This window comes from Melopsittacus undulatus, chromosome 14 (genome assembly GCF_012275295.1).
Source record: "Melopsittacus undulatus isolate bMelUnd1 chromosome 14, bMelUnd1.mat.Z, whole genome shotgun sequence".
Classification (NCBI taxonomy): Eukaryota; Metazoa; Chordata; class Aves; order Psittaciformes; family Psittaculidae; genus Melopsittacus; species Melopsittacus undulatus.
Genome location: NC_047540.1, coordinates 3,381,030 through 3,403,585, shown reverse-complemented (window position 1 = coordinate 3,403,585; position 22,556 = coordinate 3,381,030). Strand labels below are relative to the sequence as shown.

At 61.5% G+C, this 22,556-nt stretch overlaps 1 protein-coding gene across 6 annotated transcripts in view; it reads left to right on the top strand.

Annotated features, from left to right (window-relative positions):
• Nucleotides 1-22,556, top strand: part of AHDC1 (AT-hook DNA binding motif containing 1) — a 43,755-nt gene that overhangs the window by 9,925 nt on the left and 11,274 nt on the right. The window contains exon 1 of one of the 6 annotated variants that reach the window (XM_034069257.1): nt 4,145-4,220. The exons of 4 other annotated variants lie outside the window; for them this stretch is intronic. The gene's annotated coding sequence lies outside the window, so the exon portion shown is untranslated. Of the gene's footprint in view, nt 1-4,144; nt 4,221-5,169; nt 5,227-22,556 lie in introns of those variants that run through there. One more of the 6 variants, XM_034069258.1, reaches the window with a different exon arrangement.

Below are 22,556 nucleotides of genomic sequence, written 5' to 3'. Positions count from 1 at the left end.
TGCTCCTCTCGGGTATAAATAATGCAGCCCCGAGGCGCGTTGGCAGCGCCGCGCTCGCCTGCAGCCCTGGCACGGCACCGGCTGCTGCCACCGAAGCCACCCCGAGGAGGTGACCCCATTGCGCCCCATTGCTCCCCATGCGGTGCTGGTGCCGGTGGGGTGCCTGCAGTGACCCCACACGCGGGGACATCCTCGTGGCGCTGGTGGCGCTGGTGGCAGTGCACAGCTTGCATGGTTGCCATGGCAATGTGCTGGCGCTAACGAACCCGAGTAAACATTAACGAGGGAGAGCCCCATGTGGGGCGGTGGGAGGGTGCGGGGACCCTGTGTGGGGCTGGGTGCTGCGGTGGGATCGGATGCACGGGTCGGGATGCTTGCGTCCCCATTAGGGGCTGCGGGAGGGTTAATGGGCAGACTGGGAGCCATGGGTGGCTTTGGGGGCAGGATGGCTGCGTTTCCTGAAGATCCCATCTCTGAGGACCCAGGGGTGCCTGGGTCCGTGCAGCACCCATGGGTGCAGGCATATGGGGGGTGACTCAGATCCCCACGTCCTCACTGGGGTTTGGGTGGGGGTCAGAGTGCCCAATGGCCCCTCCAGCGCTCCAGTGCTCATTAAGCAGAGGTGCAGGTGCCCCGGGTCCCTTCCTCCTCCCCAAGGGCTCCTAATGAAGGGCTGCTAATGAGCGCCTGTGCTCCCTGCTCCATTCCCAGCCCTGGGGAGAGGCTGCCTGGGAGCAGGCACCTGGGAGTGATGCTTGAAGGGGTTGGGTGAGCCCATGGATGCTCATGGTGCCTCTCGGAGCCCTCATTGTGTCTGCAGCACAGCATCGTACCTGGGCACAGGGCTCCGGGCTGTCCCCATCCTGCCTGGTGCATGGGATGTGCCTGTCCCCATCTGCTCGGTGCAGGGCAGCTGTGGGCTTTGCACCATGGGGGCCATGTACCTCAGTTTCCCCTCCTGGGGGCTCAGGCTGTGCATGGGGACATGGGTTGGGTGATGCTCATGTTGGTCCCCCCCAGCCTCATTGTTGTCCCTGTAGCCCCATGATACAAAGCTACCCAACCCCTGGAAACCCCCTTTGGGGGTGCTCTGGAGGGGTCATTTGAGGGTCTGTGGCTCCTCTGTACCCCAGAAGTAACCCAGTGGCACAGATGCAGTTCAGGGATGTGGGGACCCTGGTGGACATAGGCTGGGGAGGGTCCTTAGGCTTGTCCCCTATTTCGGGGGCTGCAGAGGGGGGCAGCCCATCCCATGCAGAGCCATGGACCTGCAGTGGGGCTGTGGAGCCCTAAGCCTTGGTGATGTGGAGCCCACTCCATGGTAGCTGATTGCAGTGTCCTCAGATGAGGATTAGGGTTTAAAGCAGGGAAGGAGCAGCAGGAGCAGATGAGCTCCTGAGCAACAGAGCTCCCGTTTCCCTGCAAGGCCACTGTTTATTGGGCTCTCATTAAAAGCAGTTGGGGCGAGGGCTGCGGTAGGGGATGGAGCCACCCCAAGGTCCCTGTGTCCCTCTATGGTATCCGAACGCCAGCCCCTGGCCCCAACCGCAGCGATTCTGGCAGGGCAGAAGGCAGCGAGGTGCTGGGCTGGCAGAGGAAATCCAAACTGAGCCCTGATGAAAGGGGCTTTGTGTGCCCGGGAGGGAGCAGCCCTCTTCCTCATCCTCCTCCTCCTCCTCCTTGTCTTCCTCCTCCTTCTCCTCCTCATCCTCCTTCTCCTCCTCCTCCTCTTCCCGCTTGGCTGCCTGGGGGTGGCCTTGCCCTGGGTGCTGAAGGCAAACTGAGGCAGCCCCAGAGCCTTCTGACCTGCTCAGGGCTTCTCTCCATCACTGGGGCCAAGAGCTGGTCCTTGGGAATGCACTGGGCTCCTCCATAGGTGCCATCCCCTGTCTGTGGGAAGGAAGCACAGGGGCAGAGGGACACTTCCCCCATGGCCCTTCATGCTACCAAGGACCACCCTCTCCCCCAGTGCCACTGCCTGCCTCAGTTTCCCTTTCCCCCCTTGTGAGCACTGTGGCTGCCATCCAGCATGGATCACCCTTGGGGGGGGTACAGCCCACACTGGTGACCCCAATGGATGCGGCCCCTGGGAAGGGGACACGTTGCTGTTGTGGGAGGAAGCTGATGGGAACGCCGCTCCCATGGTCCCATTGCAGGGAGGGGTGTGGGTGCCCTGCCCCAGTGGGTGGCAGGGGCTTGTTCTGTGCCTGGACAGGAAGATGAATGAATTCCATTACGGGATCGCGGTTTTATTCCACGTGTCAGGGAGCCTGAGATTAACTTGCTCACCAGGCTGTGACAGACCCAGACACCCGCGTGCTCCGGGCATGGAGCTGCCGCAGGCCCCACCGTGCCCCCCATGGCCATGCCCGTCCTTGCTGCCATCCATTGGGAGCCCTCCTAGCACATAGGGAGGGAGGCATCAGCCAAAGCAAAGGTCCTTTGGCCACCCCAGGGTTCACGTCTTACAGGGCGAGGGGTGAAGCATCATGGAATGTTCTGGGTTGGAAGGGACCCTAAAGCTCATCCATTAGACCACTAGACCAGGCTGCTCCAAGCTGGCCTTAAACACAGCTCTGTGCTGGCTGGGAGGGGGACGGGGGCTTTGGGGACCTGTTGTGATGGGGACACACGAGGCTGACCCTCGCTTGTCTCCAGTGGCTTGGAGAGCATGCTGGGGATGCATCCCTGTGCACGGAGGCGTGCAGTGCCATGGGGCTGGCTGCTCTCCCCTCACCGCCCCCCTTGCGCAGGCAGCTGGCTCTGCTCGCTGGAGGCTTTGCACATTCCAGTTCGTGGGTCACTCGCCTTCCAACCCTCTCCAGGGATGGAGCCGGAACAAACAACCCCAGGGCTCCAATGGTGCCCAGCTCTGCCTGCCAGCACCATGGGGGATGCCTACCCCCGATGGCTTTGGGTGCTTTGGGGAGGTCCCAGTGAAGGTAACTGGGAAGGTGAGGATGCGCTAAGGGACGTCTCCATGCAGCATGTGGAGAGATGGATGTTTGGGGAGCAGTGGGATGCTGTGGTCCCCTCTGCTCATGGGGTACTGGAATCATCTGGGGGAAACAGTGCAGGCAATAGAGCAACACAGTGAGCTTGGGAAGGCTGGGATGGGGTTTGCTCAGGGTGTCCTGGAATGCGCCTCCGGCCATCCCAGGGAGATGAAGGTTCCATTGGAGCGCTGGGAGCACACCAGGGAGGCTGGGCGGCCTGGGGAAGGTCAGCCTTGGCCAGATGCAGCCACTCCACCCTCCTCCAGTGCTTTGCACATTAATGCAAATGCACTGGCCTGAGTGGTTCATTAGCAGCATGTGGAATGGAATAATGCATCCGCATCCCATTAGCCTAATGAAAAAAAGGGAGCCGGCACCTGGAACAAAGCTGCTGACTCTTGGCTAGTGCTCTGCCTCAGCCATGCTGGGCTGGGGGCCCTTCCTTTCCCCTCCCTTCCCGTCCTTTCCCATCCCTTCCCTCTCCCACCCTATTGCCTGCCCGTCCTCTGAGCATCCTCTCCCCCGGTGCCACATAAGGGGGCACCATCATCGTGGCGGGGGGTGCATCCCCATGGGTCCCAGCAGCACATCACGCCTCTGCATCCCGGGATTTGGGGGAGGGGGGGGGGGGGGAGGAAGCCGATCCGGGAATGCCGCAGAGGCACTGTGGGTGACGAGATGTCCCCATGTCCCTGGGGCTGGGAGCCTGAAGGATTAGAGGAAACATTGCCAAACAAACCAGGCTGTGCCGGAACCAATTAGCCTCCAGCAGGCAGAGTTTCAGATGCTGTTATTTCTGCCTCTTCTCTTTGCTCTCCCTCCCTTCTGTCTCCCCCTTTTCCCCCCTTTCCCCGGCCCTCCCCAGCCCCTCCTGCCCGCCCCCAGCATCTCGGCTCTCGCCATTCCTCTCCGTGTCGGAGCTTGTTTTGGGCACTGGCTCTGGAGTGACTCATGCCGCGCGTAGGGGATTTTAAAAGCTTTCTGCTGTCGCTGGGAGCCGGTTTGGGCTGCTCCGACACCGGGGGTGGAGCGCGGTGCCTCGCAGACAGCCCTTGTCTGGAGAGCCCAGCAGCGAACGGGACCCCCCGACCCCTGCACCGGGGCTCGGGCACCCCGAAGCCGGCGGCTGAGTCACAGCCGAAACTTTCTCGAGCCGTTGGAGCTTCCTCCGCTGGGGCCCCTCTCCGAGGAAGTGGTTCTATGGGGCGTCGCGCCCCAGCCCCGGTGGGTGCCGCACACGCTGGTGATGGAGGTTGAAGCGTGGGAGATGTAATTCTCTTCCCCTCCCCGTTCTTCCTTCCCTCCTTCTCCTTCCACCACCCTCAGCTGGCCATGGTGCGTCCCCCCCTCCCTTTCCTTCATCCTCCTCCTCCTCCTCGCCTTGAGCTGTGCTGCTGAGGGACTGCAGCTCCCGTGGATCAGGAGGAGATTTAGGTCAAGCGCTCGACTGAGTCGAAAGAGCCATCTGTGTGCGGAGGAACCCGGGCACCCACAGCCCCCGGCTTGGCACCGCGGGCACCCTCCGACCCCGCACAGCACCAACACTCAAAGGGTTAATGAATGGGGGGGGGGAATCCCCTCTGCCCCCCCCCTGCATCGCCCCATTGGCACTGAACGGCTGCGGCACCGCGCCAAGGTCGCCCTGACACGCCATGGTGGGTGCTGAGGGCAGAGCGGCGCAGGCAGGAGGCGCAGGCAGGAGGTGCAGGCAGGAGGGAAGCGCTGGCTGCCTGCCCGGAGCCGGGGCTCCTGGGTTCCTGCAGGAACAGGGTGGAGCAGGAGGAGGCCGGAGCCGGTGTCATCCCGGCCGTGCTGGAGGGAAGCGCTTCCCTCCCCGTCGGGGTGTGGGATGCGCACGGAGCCGTGCCTCAGTTTCCCCAGCGGAGGGGGCAGCCCCGGTGCGCCCCACAGCAGGGAGGGGATGGACGTGGCCCCTCCTGCTCCCCACCTGCAGCTCTTTCTCGCTCTCTCTGCTTCCTTCCGGAGCCTTTTCTCGCTCACGGGTGGCTGTGGCTGTGCCTCTGCGCACGCAGGGGGAGGAAGCTGGTGCCGGACGGGACTTCCCGCAGCGCTCGCTTTGGTGCTCCCCAACCGGTGCAACGAGTTGTGCCTGGCCTCAGGCCGGAGCCTCGCCGGCCATAGGGATGCTCCCGGGTACCTGAGCCCATCCATGCTCTGCCCACACCACACCGGGCCCTTGGGGACCCTGCGGATCTGCATGTTGTGCTTGGTAAGGAGCTTTGCCCGGCTGGGCAGCCTGGTAATCCTGCCTTGGCTGGGGGGGGATTATGTGTGGGGAGCCTGGAGCACCCAGGAGCTGGCAGGAAGCTTTGGGAAGTTGGGGTTTCCCTCTGGTTTTGGCCAGGAGGGTGACAGGGACACCCTAACCCTAACCCAGGGACCCTGGTTTGCCCAGGCATGGGGGGAAGCCTGGTGTCCCTGCAGCATCACCAGGCAGGGTGCTGGCAGCCCTACGCTGTGCCAGGAGGGACCACGATTGAGCATCCCTGCATCCTTCCCCTGCATCCCTCCATCCCTGTGGCTGTTGTGGCAGCGTGCATCAAGGCAAGGTGGCTGTGAGCAGGGCCACGCAGGCAGCGTGTGGCACAGGGAACAGGGCTTGGGGACAGCCCCTGTCAGGGGTCCTATCCTGGCTTCCCTGGTCCCCAAGCGGGCTTCGAGGGGCTGGTGGATGCCGGGAGCTCGTAGGTTCTTTATGGTCTCAGAGGGCTCCATTAATTCTTTAAATATCCAGGCTTTCCAGGTGGGTTTTGTTGAAAATTAATTTCCGGAGCTATTTTAATTTTGCTGTATTTAATTTGCTGTTTATTTTAATTAATTAACATCGGAAAAATCTCTCCTCCCGAGCATCCTGCAGCCGTCTGGGGTGGCTGTGCATGGGAGGTGAGAGCAAGGGGGTGGCATGGGTGCCTCAGTGGGGAGGGTGCCCAGTGCCTGCAGTGCCCTGCACAGACCTTCCTGATGCTGTGGTACCCGCTCCCTGGGATGCTGATTGAGAGGTGGTGAGGTAGGGCTCATCCCAGCTCCATCCCTGGCTCCATGGGGTCTGCTGGGATGCTGGTGCATGTCCTGGATGGGAGATGGCTCAGGTACCGCTTGCAGACACCTTCCTCCTCCTCTTCCCACTGCTGGCTGGGGAGCTGTGGGTCTGGCATCCATAGGGATGCAGTGCTTGCCATGGCAAACAGCAGAGCCCTGGTGTAAAAGCCCAGCAAGGAGCTATTTTGACCCATTAAGGGATGCAGGGCTGAGCTCAACCCCACACTCCCATCCCTGCATCCCCTCTGGAGCTGCAAGGGTGTCCCTGGGGGGGGCAGACAGGAGAAGGGGGAAGGGATGTGGACGGAGCCGCCTTCCTCCAGATGAAGGCCTCTGGTCTCTTGCATGTCTAGACGCTGCCACACACCTAATGTGGTTCTTGGCAGGAGCCGTGCCTGCTCTCTCGAGGTTAATTGCGGCGCACAGAGCTCTGCAGACAGATAGCCCTGCTCTGTGCTGCCCCCAGCCCCTACCTTCTCTGTGCCCCCCCCCTGCGATGCTGAGACCCCCACGGGGATGCTTGGACCCCCTTCAGGGATGGGGATGCAGGAGGGATGCTGCTGTGCCCAGATGTGGTTTGCAGTGCAGCACCATGAGGGGGTGTCCCCTGTTTTGGGGAGCAGCAGTGGTGCTGGGGGGGGGTGTGAGGGTTGCCAGCGGCTCCGAGGGGTTTGGAGGTGGAGGAGCAGGGCCTCTCCTTCGCCAGCTTGTCCTCCTGCCTGCTCTTGGCAAGGCGGCCGGGCTAGATAAGGGGAAGCACAGCGGGGGGAGCCGGACAAAGGCAGAGCCTTATTCAGCCTGCGTGGCCGGATCCAGCCTCCGGAATGGGAGCTGGGGTGGGAAGAGCCGTTTCATCCTCCAGACCAACATCTGGTGGAAAGCAGGGCCAGGGATAGGGAACAACGGGGGTGCTGCAGGGTGAGCCCTGGGGCTCGCATGGATCTGGGATGGGCTGGATGAGGCCATTCCCAGCGGCTGCTCTTGCAAAGGAGCCCAGAGGTGTTTGGGATCCACAGGGAGCAGCCAGAAACTGGCACCTTCCTGTGAACACTGTGAGCAAACACTGCCTCGAGCTCCATGAGCCTGGCCCCATGCATAGGAACTGGCTTTCCCATGGGCAAACCAGTGCCTTGCCAGGCCTGACGCTGCCTCCTGCATCCCATCATTGAGCATGGCTGAGAAATTACGTATCCCAATGTGGGGATCACAGCAGTTTGCCACAGGGATCTCAAAGCACAATGTCCTCTCACCTCACATGTGGCCATCACCACTGCTGGGGTCCAGGTTCTGTGTCCTGGAGCCCTGTGGGCCCCAGGACCTGCCCCACATGGCATCCCAAAGGAATGGGGCAGAGGTTTCAGTGCGAGCTCTGTTTTGGTTTGGGGTTTCATCATGTTTTCATGGCAGGGAATTTCCGTTCCTAACCAAAGACAAGGGAAAAAAAAGGAGAAAAAAAGAAGTAAAAAAACCAAAACCAAAGAAAAAACCCACCCTGCGCTGATTTTTTGCCAAAAAAATGGGATGTTTCCATTCTTGTTTTGGCTTTTGGCAGCCCCAAACTGCAGCCAATGGAAGAAAATATCTGTGTGGAAACGCTGCCGGCCTCCTCCGCGCAGCGCAATGGCTGGTGCAGGGCTGGGAGCTCCCGTCCCTGGAGCCGGGTGCATTGGAGGGGGATTTGGGGAGCTTTCAGCACCAGGACCTTCCCTGCACCACGCAGAGGGCATTGCCATGAGAACGGCAGCATTGGTTTAGTGGGGAGCATCCACATGGAGCAGCGAGCGGCTGCAAGGACACCGGTGGTGAGCGGAGCCGGCGCTTCCCACTTGTCCTTGCAGCGGGGTCGCTCTCTCCTCCCAGCTCCCAGCAGAGCCACGTTTGGCTTCCTCATCCTCCCTCCCTGGCACCCCCCCAGCCTTCACCTTGCTTCACCCCGTGAGCTTTCGGGGGTCCCTGTGCTGCAGTCGCTGGGGTGATGCTGCAGTGCTGAAAGGAGGTTGGGGGGTGTTTTTCCACACATCCCTGCTAAGGAAGCATTACAGTCGCCCAGGCATCTGTTCTGGCAGAGTGGAGCTAAAGAGCTTGTCCTGGGCTTGGCAAAGCAGCCGGCAGCTTTTCCAAGGGCAGCCTTGGCGGATGCGGAGCAGCAGGTTGACATTGCAGGGAGAGGAGCCTGGAGGAGGGGGGGTCCTGCAGGGAGGATGCTGCAAACCCTCTCCCCAAAGAGCTGTGTGTGCCCGCAGGTCTTTGTTGGGAGCAGGGAAGAGCTGGTGCCAGTGCATCCCAGGCAGGGAGGATGCTCTGCCATGGAAAGGAGCAGGATTAGCCCCTTGCCTGCCCATGGGAGGGGATTGCAGTGCCCTACAAAGGACAACCACGATTAGAACTGGGTTTTGAGCTGCTTCTCATGTGTGTGACCCAGAGAGACCCCTTGGTGTCCCCAGGCTGTGCAGCATCCCTCATCACAATGGATGTTGTGTCCTGCTGTCACCCACCATCACCGGGCTTGGCACTGCTGTTTGAAGGCACCATCGCAGCCACCCTCCTGTGGTACATCACCGTATCAGTGCCATAGCCCTGCTGGTGGCACTGAGCACAGGCTGTATCCATGCCTCAAGCCATCAGGACCAGGCAGGGGGATGTGATCAGCATGGATGGGCTGTGGGAGCATTGGGCTCGGAGCTGGAGCGTGTCAGGCACAGATGGGATCGTTAGTGCTGGGAAAAATTAGCCAGCCCCTCTTAAAAACCCAGACCTATGGTGGCAATTCCCAGCAGAGCACTCCATTAACATCCATCCCAGGCCGGGATACAGACCCACAGCCACTGTGATGTGCCACCGTGTCCCCACCGCTGGGTCCTTCCCCAGCAACAAGCACCCATCCCAGCGCTGTGTGACCCCCCTTCTTGATCCCATCCGATCCATGCCATTTCCTATTCATGCTCTCAAGCCTCCTCTTTGCTTCCTGAACTGCAGTAACCACCAGAGGGAAGTTTGGGAGCGGTAGGAGCCTGGCTCCAGCAGGAAGCAGTGCCCATCATCGCAGCATCGCACTGGGGGCTTCACCAGGGGGTGGTGGCACTTGTGCTCTCCTTGCCCCTATCCCTGCCCTTCACCCCCAGCTTCCAGAGGGCTGGATGTGAGGCTGGTTTGGCGTCGCCAAAGGGGCTCAGGGCCCCCCCCCAGCGCCGATCGATGCCTCTGCTCGCTCCCGCTTGCTTCTGTCTCTTTTTTCCCCTGTTTGTTTGCAGCCGCTTGAGGGCTCTTGTGATGAATCCAGCCTGGACACATTTCAACAGCAGCTGAAATGCAGCCCAGGGTGGGGGTGGGAGTGGGAGGGCAGCGGGGCCGGCCAGCACCAGAATGCAAAATGGTGCAGTGGGGCCACAGGGCCCATCGGCACACAGAGGGATGGGAGGGATGGATGGGATGCCTCGAACCTCTGTGGGTCGGCAGCGTGGGGCCTGAGTGGGGCTGAGGATATGGGGTGATGTGTGGGGAGTGGGTTCAGCCTGTGTGCACGCATGCTGCTGGGAGCTGAGGTGTGACCCATCCAGCCCTGCACTGCGCTGGTCCCGCTGGGCTGTGCTGGGACTTGGGGTCACACATGCAATTGGTCCGGGGGAGCCGTGCTGGCTTCACCACCACACTGGGTGCCATCCATCCCCTCGTGGACCCGCCATCCACCCTTCCATCACGGTGAAACATTGGCTTTCTGATGAGAAAGGCACCAAACCTGAGCACAAGGGTGAGCATCCCCCGCACCCAACCGTGGGGGTGATGGCAGCAAAGCGGGGTGCAAAGGGGGGCGGGTGGAGAACCGGACCCTTGGAGCACCCCTTGCAATGGCAGAGCTGGCAGCTCTGTGGTGCTGGGTTTGGCTGTGCTCTGGCAGCTGGGGCTGCGGGAGGAGCCGGCCGGGGCTGCGCGCAGATGCGTACGGGTGTGCGCGCAGGCGGCAGGAATAATTAGTTCCTACTCCAGCACTTCTCACTCAAAGTGCTTCTTAAAAGCCTCCATTCATTAGTGCTCACGGCTCCCCCGAGGTGCCGTGTCCTGGTTCTCTTCCCCCCACCGGCTCCCCACCTTCTCTGGAGCAATTGGGGATGCTGCGCCGGGGATGGGGAGGGGGATGCTGCTGCGGATGCTGGGTCCTTGTCAGGCTCGAGGATGGTTTTTGGGGTGTCCCCTGTGCCAATGGGGCTGCTGGGATACCGTGAGCACCATGGCATGATGTGAGTTCCCATCGAGGCAGAGCCTGGAGCACCAAGAGGAGGAGTGGGATGCTTGGAAAGCCCGTGGGTGCAGTGGGTGCCACTGGCAGCTGCACCCTGGGGTGAGCAGTGCCCGTCGCTGGGGTGAATGGAGCGGCACAGCCCATGGTTTCCAGGTACCCCATCATGTGCCAAGCTCGGGGTCACCAGACAGGACAGAGGATGCTGACTGGTGCCGGCGCCGCTCAGACCCCAGCCCCAAGCAGGGTGCTGGGTGACGGCACTGGGTGATGGTGCGTGCCCCCTCTGGGGCGCAGAGCCTGGCAGGCGCTGGTTGAGGGCCTCCTCTGCAAACCCTAACCTTATTTTCCCAGGTCCGACGCCAGTTTCCATGGAAACAGCCAGGAGCAGAAATGGGAACCAGAATCCAGAAACGCGAAGCCTCAAGCTCCCGTTCGCCTTCCTGGATTCCTGCTCCCAATGGGCCCCGGTGGTGCCTGGGCGCAGGCCATGGGGCACCCATGCTCTTGGGGTGCAGGGCTGGGCACCCTGCGGGGTTTGGGTGCTCCTGTGTCCTGGCATGCTGCAGCACCCATGCGTGGTGCATGGTGTATGGGGGTACTCATGGTGTGTAGGGCTGTGGGGTACTGCAGGCAGGGGTGCTGCAGGCAGGGGTGCTGCAGGCAGAACTATTGCAGGCAGCACCATGCACAGACAAGTTCAGACAGCAGCTGTGTCTCAATGGTGCCCAAGGGTGGGTGTGATGTGTCCATGTGCTCCTTGCATGGACACATGTACTTTGTGGGTGTCAGTAACGGGTGCTGTGTATGTTCAGTGTTACAGTGACTGGGGTCCTGAGGTGTTCCCCACTCCCATCCGTGTTCTTATGGAGCCATCCCTGCCCTGATGTCCTCAGGACACAGAGGGGATGCCAGCAGCCTGGAGATGGGGACATGGGTGCTGGGTGCTGCCAACACAACCGTGCTGTGTCCATCCAACCTGTGCCGTGCCATGTCCATCCAGCCTGCGCCTTCCCCTCTGCCCATGTGCATGTGTTCACTTTGCACACGCATGTGCAAGCCTCACCTCGCTGTCCCTTGAGTGTGCTGTGTCCTGCCTGAGTTCCTAGGACCCCATTGGTGTCCATGGGGTGGGACACTGCTGCATCACCGCATCACTTGGTGCCATCCCCATCCTCCCCACAGCATCCCCACACAGACCTCATGCTCCCATTGTGCCAGGGCACAGCCAGAGCTGCTCAGGGCGATGGGATCCTAACACCCATCCCCACCCCGCACCTCGGGGGTGACACCAGCCCCATCACGACGCGTTCCCCCCCCCGGCCCCGCGCCGCAGCCATTGTGTGCACGCTCCGTAATACATCATTTACAGACGGACAGGTATTAAGATACATTATGGATAACTCACAGAGAGAGACGCTATTAATAATACAGACACATACAGAGGGAAGAAAAGTGCACACTTGATTTCCATGTTGCTACCAGGAGTTGTGAGGCTGGCTCTGGCTGCCTCTTCCCACACGTGACTGCAACACAGTGGGTAGCTGACAGCCCAGAGAGCCTGGCTTAGGGCCAGGAAAAAGCAGAAAACACAATGTCTGTGCATATCCTCTCTCTTAAAATAACACTGCAACACCGTCTGAGACGAATTAAAATAAGATCAGGAGCGGTCTTGCGAAGAGAGGAAGACGAAGAGGGGAAGGCAGCAGGGGAAGGGCCGGGGCCCGGCGGCTCCGGCCGCTGCGGGCAGGGACCGGGCGCGTTCCGCAGCGTTAGGAGCTGGAAAGCACGGCGGTGGAAGGGGAAAGAGGAGGCGAAGCGAGGGAAGAGCAGCTTCCCAGCGGGAAGGGAGCGATGCCGGAGGTGCTTGGCTTGTCCAGCACATGGCTGTCCTTTGGAGGGGAGCCGGGCAGGGCGGGGGATGCGAGCGCAGGCTGCAATGATGGAGAGCATCAGGAATTTCCTGCAGCTGAGGAACACACCAAATACCAGAGTGCGAGAGGGAGCGGAGGAGAGCAGGGTGCCGGGAGGGAAGGAGGAGGAGGAGGAGGACAGGGGGGATATGCACAAGGGCTTGAAATAACCGGGAGGGCAGGGGGCAGCGGGGTGAGGGGCACGGGGGGGGGGGGGGGGGGGGGGATGGATTTGGCGCTTTGGGGCTTTTTCCATCTCTTTGGCTTGCTTTTAGTGCTGCCCTTTTGGAAGGAGGTGCCCCACGGTGCTGCCTGTGCCCGCCTGCCTGCTCCCTGCCTGCTCTTTCCTCCCTTTCTTCCCCTGCGTGGGGATGTGGGGCATGGGGATGGATGGGGCTGTGTCCCGCAGCCTCCTGCCTCTCCCATGGGGCTGAGGGAGCCTGGAAAACAGGCACATCCCTGCGGGATGGTGTTGTAGGAGAGCGGGGGCCCATTGGGGGGGTCCCACCGTGCAGGCAGCTGATGCCCAAGGAACCACGGCAGCGCATCCCACACATGGAACGAGTTTGCCAGGCGCCTTTTGGCCACGCTCCTGCTTCTCCCTGGGCCAGGCTGGGTTAAACACAACAGCCCAAAATCCCCGAGGCCACTTGCATCCAGGTGCAGCCCGACCTCTCCCTCCTCCTTCTCCTCCTCCTCGGCCACCCCCCTGCATCCAGCTCCTGGCTGCATCCAGCCCTGGCTCCCCCGGGGATGCTGGGGGGCCGGAGGGGAGGGGAGATCAGAGGGGGCATCTTGCAGTGCCGGGATCCAGGTAGCCAGAAGGTCGCACTGAAAAGCTGGAAATGGAGTTTGGAGCTCAACAGAGCTGCTGAAATCCGGCTTGGAGGAGGAGAAGGAGGGAGGAAGATACAGTGGAGGGAGCAGCGGGGAGGGGACTGCGCCCCACACATCTGGGGGTGCTGGGTGACCCCTCGAGGATGCTGTGTCCAACCGCTGAGCATCACAGGGAGGCAGTGGGGGACCAGAGAGGGGTGAAGATGAGGCAGCAAGTGCAGTGCCGAAGGCTTTGCAGCCCCCTCATCGGGTGCCTCCCGTTTTCCAGTGATTCCAGGCCGCGGCGTCCCTGCCATCCCACTCGAGCAGTGACCCTCACCTGGACCGGGATGCGGAGTTCATTAACAGGCTCCAGCCTCCCAGCACAGGGGGTCAGGGAGCAGCAGCCCGAGGTGTGGGGAGCGGCTGGAGGGGCTTTGTTGGGCTGGTGCCCCCCCCCCCGAGCCCTTCAATCCCACATCTGGGGATGCAGCATCACTGCACAGGGATCCGGCAGGCACCGGAGGGGCTTCCAGTGCTGCATCCCTGGTTCCCTTCCCTGCTGTAGGTGCAGGGGATGCCCTGTCCCTCCCCAGGCTGGATCTCTCGGGCCATTGCGTGCCAGGAATCCCTTTGATCTCCGGCACGGAATGGGAAGAGGGGCCCAGAGGTTGCAGAGAGACAGGGCTGGAGCCTGGGGCGGGGGGGTCATGGACCTGGGGCCAAGGGGCTGCCATGCACAGCATGACCCTGCCTGGGTTGGGGTGCTTCTCATCAACTAATTACCACCTCTGAAAATGGGGGGGCTGTCCTTTCACCTCTGTGTGCCCCACATCTGTACACCCCATTTGTGCCTGCCTGGCATGTGGGCAGGGTCCCCCACCATTTGGGGGGATGCTGGAGCATTGAGGGGGGTGATGAAGTATTTGGGGGGGATGCTGGAGTATTAGGGATGCCTGGTGTAGGTGCCCCATGGGGCTACTCATAAGGGATGCGGTGGCACCTTTGCTTGCGCTGGGGCCCACAGGCTTGTCCATTCTCCCCCTGGAGCGTGGGGGGGGGGGGGGCATTTCACCCTACAGATACCCCCCAGCACCTCCCAGGGTGCCCTGTGCTCCCCATCTTCCCTTCCCACCCTGGTACCCCCTTCTCTGCCTGCACATGCCTCTGCTCCGGGCCATCAGGGAGGCCGGGGGGGGTTGTGTGTGTGCGGGGGGGGCGATACTGGCTGGAGCAAGTCTGAACCTGGCATCTGTCGAATGTCACCTTACCCAGACAGTCTGTGCTTCCCTGTCTCCATATCAACCGTTCTGCTCCAGCCACCTGCGGGGGGAGGCAGGGACGCCTTTGGGAAGGATGAGAACTCAATGCGCTGCTCTCGCTGCTCTCTTTGCCTCCCGCATCCCTCCCGGTGCTCCTCCATTCAGCCGGGATACAGGGGGGAGATGGGAATGAGCCCACACTGCAGCACCCGCCCCGCCGTGCCTCAGTTTCCCCTCCCGCAGGCTCTGAGCCCAGGCGCAGCTGCGGTGCAGGAGGGACCCGGGGCCTCTTCCAGCAGCTCCAGCATTCCCGGCGCTGTCCTGCTTCCCTGCGACCAGATGTTCTCACCCTCCGTGCATCCCATGGATGCAGTGGGGAGCTGGGCTCAGCAGGGGGTGTGGGGCAGCGCGTTGGGGGGGATTGCAGCAACAGGGCTGTGTGTCTGGGGGGGGGTGCTGGAGCATGGGGGGGTGCTGGAACACTGGGGAGATACTGGAGCATTGAGGGAGATGATGGAGCATTGAGGAGATGCTGGAGCATTGAGGGGATGCTGGAGTATTTCAGGGAATGATGAAGTATTTGGGGGGATGCTGGAGCATTGGGGAGATGTTGGAGTATTTGCGGTGCTGTAGCATTTGGGGGGTACTCGAGGACTTGGGGATACGCAGGAGCATTAAGGAAGATGCTGGAGCATTAAGGAAGATGCTGGAGCATTCAGGGTGGTGGTGCTGGGGCATTGAGGGGCATTCTGGACCGTTTGGGCAATGCCCGCTGCTCCTCCCCGTTTGACACCTGCAGCCAAATCCCATCTCCAGCAGTGCCGTGGGGTCGGGATGGGGCATGTCTGGGGATGCTGCTCCAAGCATGCGCTGCTTGTGCCATGGTGGGAACACCTCGGGGCTGGACGGACACAGGGATGGATGGGATGGGTGCACAGCCAGCCCAGGACCCGCACCGCATCCTCTCCCTCCTCTCCCAGCCAGTGTGTAATTTCACCACAGTGCCTAAAGGAGGGACAGGAGTAAATTGACCTTTTCACCCGTTTTCCTACCAGGGGGATTAGAGCCTGTTTCCTGTTAAACCTCTCCAAGAAACTGGCTCCATCCTGCTCCCCGAGCAGGGAGGGGGACACCCCCCAAAGCCGAGTTCTCCTCTCCAGCACCACCTCTCCCAGCCCATCCCGGCTCCCATGGATGGGAAGCACCTTCAGGGTGGTTTCTCCCAAGGCCAGGACAAAAACCCCGACGTGGAAAATCGCTGGGAGGAAGGAACCGAAGGCGGAGAGTGATAAATATTGAAAGGGTGGGATTTCGATGTAGGCTGCAACAGCTGTGCCGGTTCCAGTGTCACACTATCTCTCCACAGGTTTACTGACCCATTTCCATTCACACGGCTGCCAGTATCTTAGCAACTGCAACAGTCCCCCAAGAACAGGCATATTGCCTGCTATTAGTGACTGCTGCAACTGTGTCAAGGTTAGAGCTCTTCCCTCCGAGCCCTGCCGGGTTTGGGTTTGCGCCCAAAGCCATGCACAAGCTGCTCGGTGACATCTTCCCCCCCCCATTTCAACCAGTATTGGGTGTTGGGTGTGCATCCCTTCCATAGAACATGCTGGTGGTTGGTGAGGTGATGGGTGGGATGCGGGGTTGGGTGATGGATGGATGGGATGCAGGAGAACACGGGGCTGGGTGCACCATGGGATGCTGTGGGGTGTTGGTAATGGTTGGGTACGTGATAAGGATGCTGTCATAGGGACGGGTGGCATCGTCACCCCTCTGCAGCACTGGGGTGTCACAAACAGGGCCAGACAAAGCTTGTGCCCTTGAGGGAGTGTGGAGCCATGGGCACAGCAAGAGGAGAGACTTGTGCTCCCTTGGTGTCCCTTAAAGCACAGTGACAGTCCTCAGAGCAGGGTGGTGGGATGCAGAATGCGGCGATGGGTGCACCATGGGATGCTGCGAGGCGTCGGTAATGGCTGGGTAGGTGATAGAGATGCTGTCATCTGGATGGGTGTCACCATCACCCCTCTGCAGCACTAGGAAGGCATCTCAAAGTGGATGGGGCTGTGTTGATCCTGCCTGGGGTCAGGCAGAGCTTGTGCCTTTGAAGGAGCGTGGAGCCATGGGCATAGCAAGAGAAGGGACCTGTGCTCCCTTAAAGCACAGTGATACTGGGGGGGGGCAGTGAGCAGCCCATGCAGGGAGGGAAACTGAGGCAGACAGAGCATCCATCACCTCTGTTGCTGGGCACAGGGCTGAGGAGCAGCCTGGCGGGTGCTGGTGTGGGCAGGATGAGCCCCCCCCGGGCAGTGCTGCAGACAGCAGGCTCCAGAGCAGGGCGGCCATGGGGACGCTGCGAGGGAAGCCACAAACATGATTTAAGGGGCTGGAGGGATTGATTTATTAACAGCAATTAAAAGCACTAAATACGCTGAGCTCAGGCAGGGAGAGGGGGGGCAGAGCTGGCTCCTGGCTCCGGGGGGCGAGCCTGGCAGCCGGGGGGGTCTGGGCTGCACTGGGGTGGCTGGGGAAGGAGATGGGTGCTGGGGATGAGAGGTGAGGTAATGGGGTGCAGCGCCCTGCGGCTGGGATTGCAGCCAGGGAGGGGGTTGTACCACGGATGGGTTTGCACACAGGGATGAGTCTGTACCAGGGATGGGTTTGCATCAGGGGATGGCTTTGCTAGCAGGGATGTGTTTGGATTCAGGGATGGATTTGTGTCAGGGATGGGTTTGGATTCAGGGGTGGGTTTGCACCCAGGGATGGGTTGTACCAGGGATGGGTTTGCATCAGGGATGAGTTTGCATCAGGGATGGGTTTGTATCAGGGAAGGGTTTGAATTCAGGGATGGGTTTGTAGCACAATGGTTTGGAATCAGGGATGGGTTTGGATTCAGGGATGAGTTTGCATCAGAGATGGGTTTGTACCAGGGATGGGTTTGTAGCAGGGGTGGGTTTGTATCGGGTGGGTTTGCATCCAGGGGTGGGTTTGTAGCATGATGGTCTGGATTCAGGGATGGGTTTGCACCTGGGGATGGGTTTTTGCATCCCTGGAGGGTCATGGTTGGATGCTGGGGGACAGGCAGCATCTCCCCATACCCTGGAGGCTCTTCCAGGCCCCAGCTTGGTGCTGGTGCTCACTGAGCGCTCAGCAGAGGGAGGAGGCTGCTGCTGGATGGGCACCCTCAAGGCCGCTGCGTGCGTGGGGCTGAGGAGCTGCTGGAGAGCAGTGATGGAGCCTTGCAACATCCAACCCACATCCCGCTCTGGAAATCCCAGCTGGGAGCCCTTGGAGGCTGGGAGAGTCCCTGGCCTTGTACAGACCTGCCCAGCCCCAGCTCCTCCATGGGACCTGCTGGGGTCCCTGGTGCTGTCACCCTGTGGGTGCAGTTCTGTGTCCCCATCACGGTGCTGGATGCTGGAATGGAGCAGAGGGTTGTGCCCTGTATCTCCCCAGTCCCTGTGGCTGTCAGCACTGGGAGCACTGATTCTGTTCCCATTCCCCAGTGCCATGCAGCATCCATCCCCTCCCCTGGGCTGTGTGCTGGAGCTGGGGACCCAGTGATGCTCAGGGACATGGGGGTGCTGCCCTTCTCCCCTCTCCCTCCACAGCACCCCAGTGCTGTCGGGGGGGTTCAGGTTGCAGTTCAGATCCCCCATAGAGAGCAGCAACCACACTGGGGAAGGATGCACCCACATCCCCATCTCTGCCCTGAGCTACACTGGGTGCCTCCTGCCTCATCCCACTCTACCTGGGGGGACTCCCCCAGCGCCCCATAGAGGAGCCCCTGGGGGCTGTGGGAGCTGAATGGGAACAAAAGGTCTGTGGGGGGCTGGCAGGGGCGAGTGGAGCCGGAGGCTTTGTGCTGACCCCGCTCCGGCTGCCCCAGCCCCGGCCTGCAGCTCCTGCAGTGTCAGCGCTTCCCGGCAGCAATCCCAGGTACCGGAGCCGGATGGGAGGTGGGAAAGGCTCCAGCAGCCATGGCAAAGCCTCCCGGGGCAGGGTGGGTGCTTATGTCTTGCCCCAGCATCCAGTGTGGGGCCACACGCTCTTGTCCCGTGGGGATGGAGCATGGGGAGGTGCAGAGCATGGCATGGGTTGGGTGGTGGCCATGGGGTGGGTGCTGCATCACCCTCTGCCTGCTGGTGGGGACAGTGGCTGGGGATGGAGGTGGCCAGGATGGAGGTGATCAGGGATGGAGGTGGTCAGGGATGGAGGTGACTGGGATGGAGGTGACCAGGGACGGAGGTGCAAGGATGGAGGTGCAAGGATGGAGGTGACAGGGATGGAAGTGTCCAGTGATGGAGGTGGCCAGGGATAGAGATGGCCACAGATGCACTTGACTGGGATGGAGGTGACTGGGATGGAATTGGCCAGTGATGGAGGTGGCCAGGGATGGAGGTGACTGGGATGGAGGTGACTGGGATGGAGGTGGTCAGGGATGGAATTGGCCAGGGATGGTGGTGACTGGGATGAAGGTGGCCAGGGATGGAGGTGAATGGGATGAAGGTGGCCAGGGATGGAGACGGCCAGAGATGGAATTGGCCAGGGATGGAGGTGGCCAGGTCTGCAGGTGACTGGGATGCAGGTGACTGGGATGGAGGTGACTGGGATGGAATTGGCCAGGGATGGAGGTGGCAGAGACAGTCCCTGTATCCCCAGCATCCTCATTCCCTCGCCCGCCGCCAGCTGCCCAAGGGTTAAGGAGAGTTTGCTGCTCCTGCAGACATCAGTGACATCTCTGCTGACAACGCCACACTGAGCTGCTCTCCCCTCCCCGGCAGCACCAGCCTGGCCTCCCCCAGCCCCACACGGCCCCCGCGCCGCTGCGGCCCCGGCACCTCGCCCCGGCAGCTTTGGCACAATCGCAATCCCGAGCGGAGCAGCCGGCTCCCCTCCTGCCCTCTGACCTGCTGTTGCTGTGGAAACTGCATCCCACACGTAGGATTATGGAGCTGGAAGCCGCAGGCTCCAAACTCCCCTCGCAAATCCAGGCGGTTCCTGGGGTCTCATGGTGGTGCTGGCCATGGGGTGTCTGCCCCTGCTGGGAGCTCGGGGGTGGCAGCAGCACCATTGGACCCCCTGGTTTGCACCCACCGCCTGGTGGCACTGCCATAAGTGTCCTGGTGTTACCATGAGGCCACCGGTGCCGCCTGGCACGTCTGCTCCCCTGAGCATCGCGTCCCGCTGTGTCTGCATCCCTGCATCCTGAAGGGCTTGGGTACCACCAGCACCCCCCCTCACCAGCCAGCACCCCAGGGAGGTGGGTCCATCCGAAGGACCCGTTCCCAACCACATCCATGGGCACCCCCCCCAGCACCCCCGACATCCCTAGGGATACACAGCGTGGGTCCCCAGGCCTGGGTGGGTGCGGGGGAGCGCGGAGCCGGTTTGGGGAGCTCTGTGGGCTGGATCTGTGTCTCGGCATCTCCTCTCCCTGCCACCCGGGGAGGTAGGAGCTGAATTAATCGCGATCAATTAATGCTGCTGCAATCCTCATCTTCCTCCCTGCACCAGCTTTGTGCCATCACAGCCGGCGAGGGGGGCCTGGGGTCCCCAGCAGCATCCCTCCGGATCCACACAGCCCCCCAGGATGGGGACTGGGGACAAGCCGGGTGCCCCCCCAGCCCACGTGGGCACCCGTGCCCATGGTGAGCAGCCGTGCCAGGCAGTCTGATGAGTGGGGATAGGGAGGGGACATAGGAGCCCCTGGAAGTCCCTGTGTGCCAGGGCTGGAACGGGATGGTGGGGGGTCTGGATCCTGCAGTATACTGCAGCAAATGCCCTGCAATCAGCATCCGAATGAATCCCACCTTCCTTCCTTCCCCCACAACGTGCTGCCCTGGGCTACAGCTAATCTATTGTGCGCTGGGCTGCAGCCAGCACAAGCTGCAATACAGTAAATCCTTCTGCAGTATCCTGCAAGGGGACCGAGCCCAGCCGCAGCCGCTCGCCGCCTGCCACACAAAGCTGGGGGGCTGCAATGGGGATGGGGCGCAGGGGTTGGGGGCACGGGAGGGCAGCAGGGACACGGGCTCTGTGCATGGAGCTCTGGAGCAAGGTGGGAAGTTCCCCAGGGAGTTCTGGTGCCCTATGGATCCCCCTCACCCTCAAACCCCCACCATGAGGCAAGGGGATGCTCCATCCTGTGTCCCACTGGGGCTGGCCTTAAGCGCTGCCACGACCATGGTCCCCACCAAGGTCCTGGTGCAGGGGTTTGCATCCCCTCCTCTCCCTCCTCATGGTGCAGCCTCCCTCGTGCCTCAGTTTCCCCACTGGTACCAGTCCCACCGATGCCTCCTCCCTGCCCCTGCAAGGCAACTCCAGGACACGTGAGCCCTGCTGCCCTTCACTGAGGGATCCCGCTCGGATCCTGTTATTATCCCTATTATTACTATTATTACTCTTATCATTGGGATGCTGGGGGGGGCTCTGCGGCTCTGCCGGACCCGTCTTTGGAGAGCGAGGCATCCTTCAAAGGGAAGGCTCTCTGTCACCGCCCCACAGCAGCTGCGTTCTCCTCAATTAGAAGAGGTAATGAAGCAATTTATGGGCATCTCCAAAGTGATGTGTGAGTGACAGGCTGTGTATGAGCCGCGCCGGGGCTCTGCTGCCAACTTGTGTTCTTCCAGTCTTCATGGGAAGCTCCCCGGTGAGGATGGATGGGGGGGAATAGGTGTGTCTATAGGTGTGTGTGCTCTGAGGTTCCTAACGTGGATCAGGGATGCTGGGAGAGCTGCGTGCCCTCATCCCCCCATTCCTGGAGCCTGGCCTCCCAGGATGCTCTGTGTCACATGGATGTAACCAGAGCCTGGAGGGCAGCTGGGTGGGAGCAGAGTGGGGGGCTGGATGCCTGCATCCATGGGGAGCGCTGGCTGCAGCTCCATTTCCACCCACACCACAGGCACTGCCCACCCTGCTCCCTGCCTCAGTTTCCCCACTCATCCCCACATCCCCTGTGCTCCATCCTTTCAGCTCCTTGGGGGCCACCACAGCCCCAGAACAGGGAAAAGGGTGGTTTGGGGCCATCTCTTCTGAACGGGGCAGAATCCAATGAGTTGCCAATGGCATCCTGCATGTACCCCTAGGATGGGGGTCCCCTGGCTGTTCTGGGGGCCTGTGGGTCCCTGGGTACATGCCAGGGAGGGTGCAGGAGCATGGTGGTGCATTGTACCTTGTGTTGGTGTGATCTTCCGTGTGCATGTTGCACACTTGTGTGTGTACCTGTGCACACCCGTGTGCACCCATCTGTGTGCACACCAGTGCCTGTGCATGTCCCTGTGGGGACACCCATGTGGGTATGTGTGTACCTGTACCTGTGTGCACACATGTATGCACCCCTCTGTGTGCATGCTGCATGCTCCAGTGGGTACCTCTGCAACCACACAGGTGTGCGTGTACCTGTGCACACACATGTATGCACCCATCTGTGTGCATGCTGCATGATCCTATACCCATGGGTGCCCCTGCACCCAGGTAGATGCGCATGTACCTGTGTGCACCCTCTGTGCATGCTCCTGTGCCCACAGGTGCCCCTGCACCCGGGTATGTGCACACATGCACATGTACCTGTGCTTGTCTGCATCCTCCCTCCATGTGTGTACCTGTGCACACAGCCCACACCAGTGGGTGCATCCCCTCCCTGCCCACCCCTGTATGCAGGATGCCAAAGGGCTGCCCCCCCCTTTCTTCCCCACACCCCTACCCTGGCGCACCAGCGCTGGCACCATCCCCAGTGGCTCCCACACCCCAGCTCGGCCCCAGCCGGCCCTGCACCACGCTGCATCTCCCAGGAAACAGGATCTGCAGCCAGGAGTTTCCGCTCAACTCGTGTGTGCCTCCCACAAACCGAAAAAAACAGGGAAAAAAGAGAGGAAAAAAGAAAAGGGAATAGAAAAAACCCATCAACCCAACCCCCCCTGACACCAGTGAATCCTGCCCGGCCCCTTCTGCTCTTCTTGTCTAGCCAGTTACTAAAATTGGCCAAGGGAGGCAACCGGCTGCTCTCCCCCCGCCCAGACCCCCCGGTCCCACCTCGCCACCAAGGGGGTGCAGTGGGGCTGCCGGCCCCGCTGCGGTGGGGCTGCAAGCAGAGGGGTGCTGATGGGTGCAGGGTGGTCCGGGACCCCCGCTGGCCCCATGGTCGGCATTCCCGCATCCCGCCGGGAGCCCCTTTGCCGGCCCGGGCAGCCCCCCAGCCCCAGCGCCGGGGGAGCGTGGCTGTGCCTTCGGCATGGGCACGGATCCATCTGGCTCCTTCCAAATGTTACTGGCC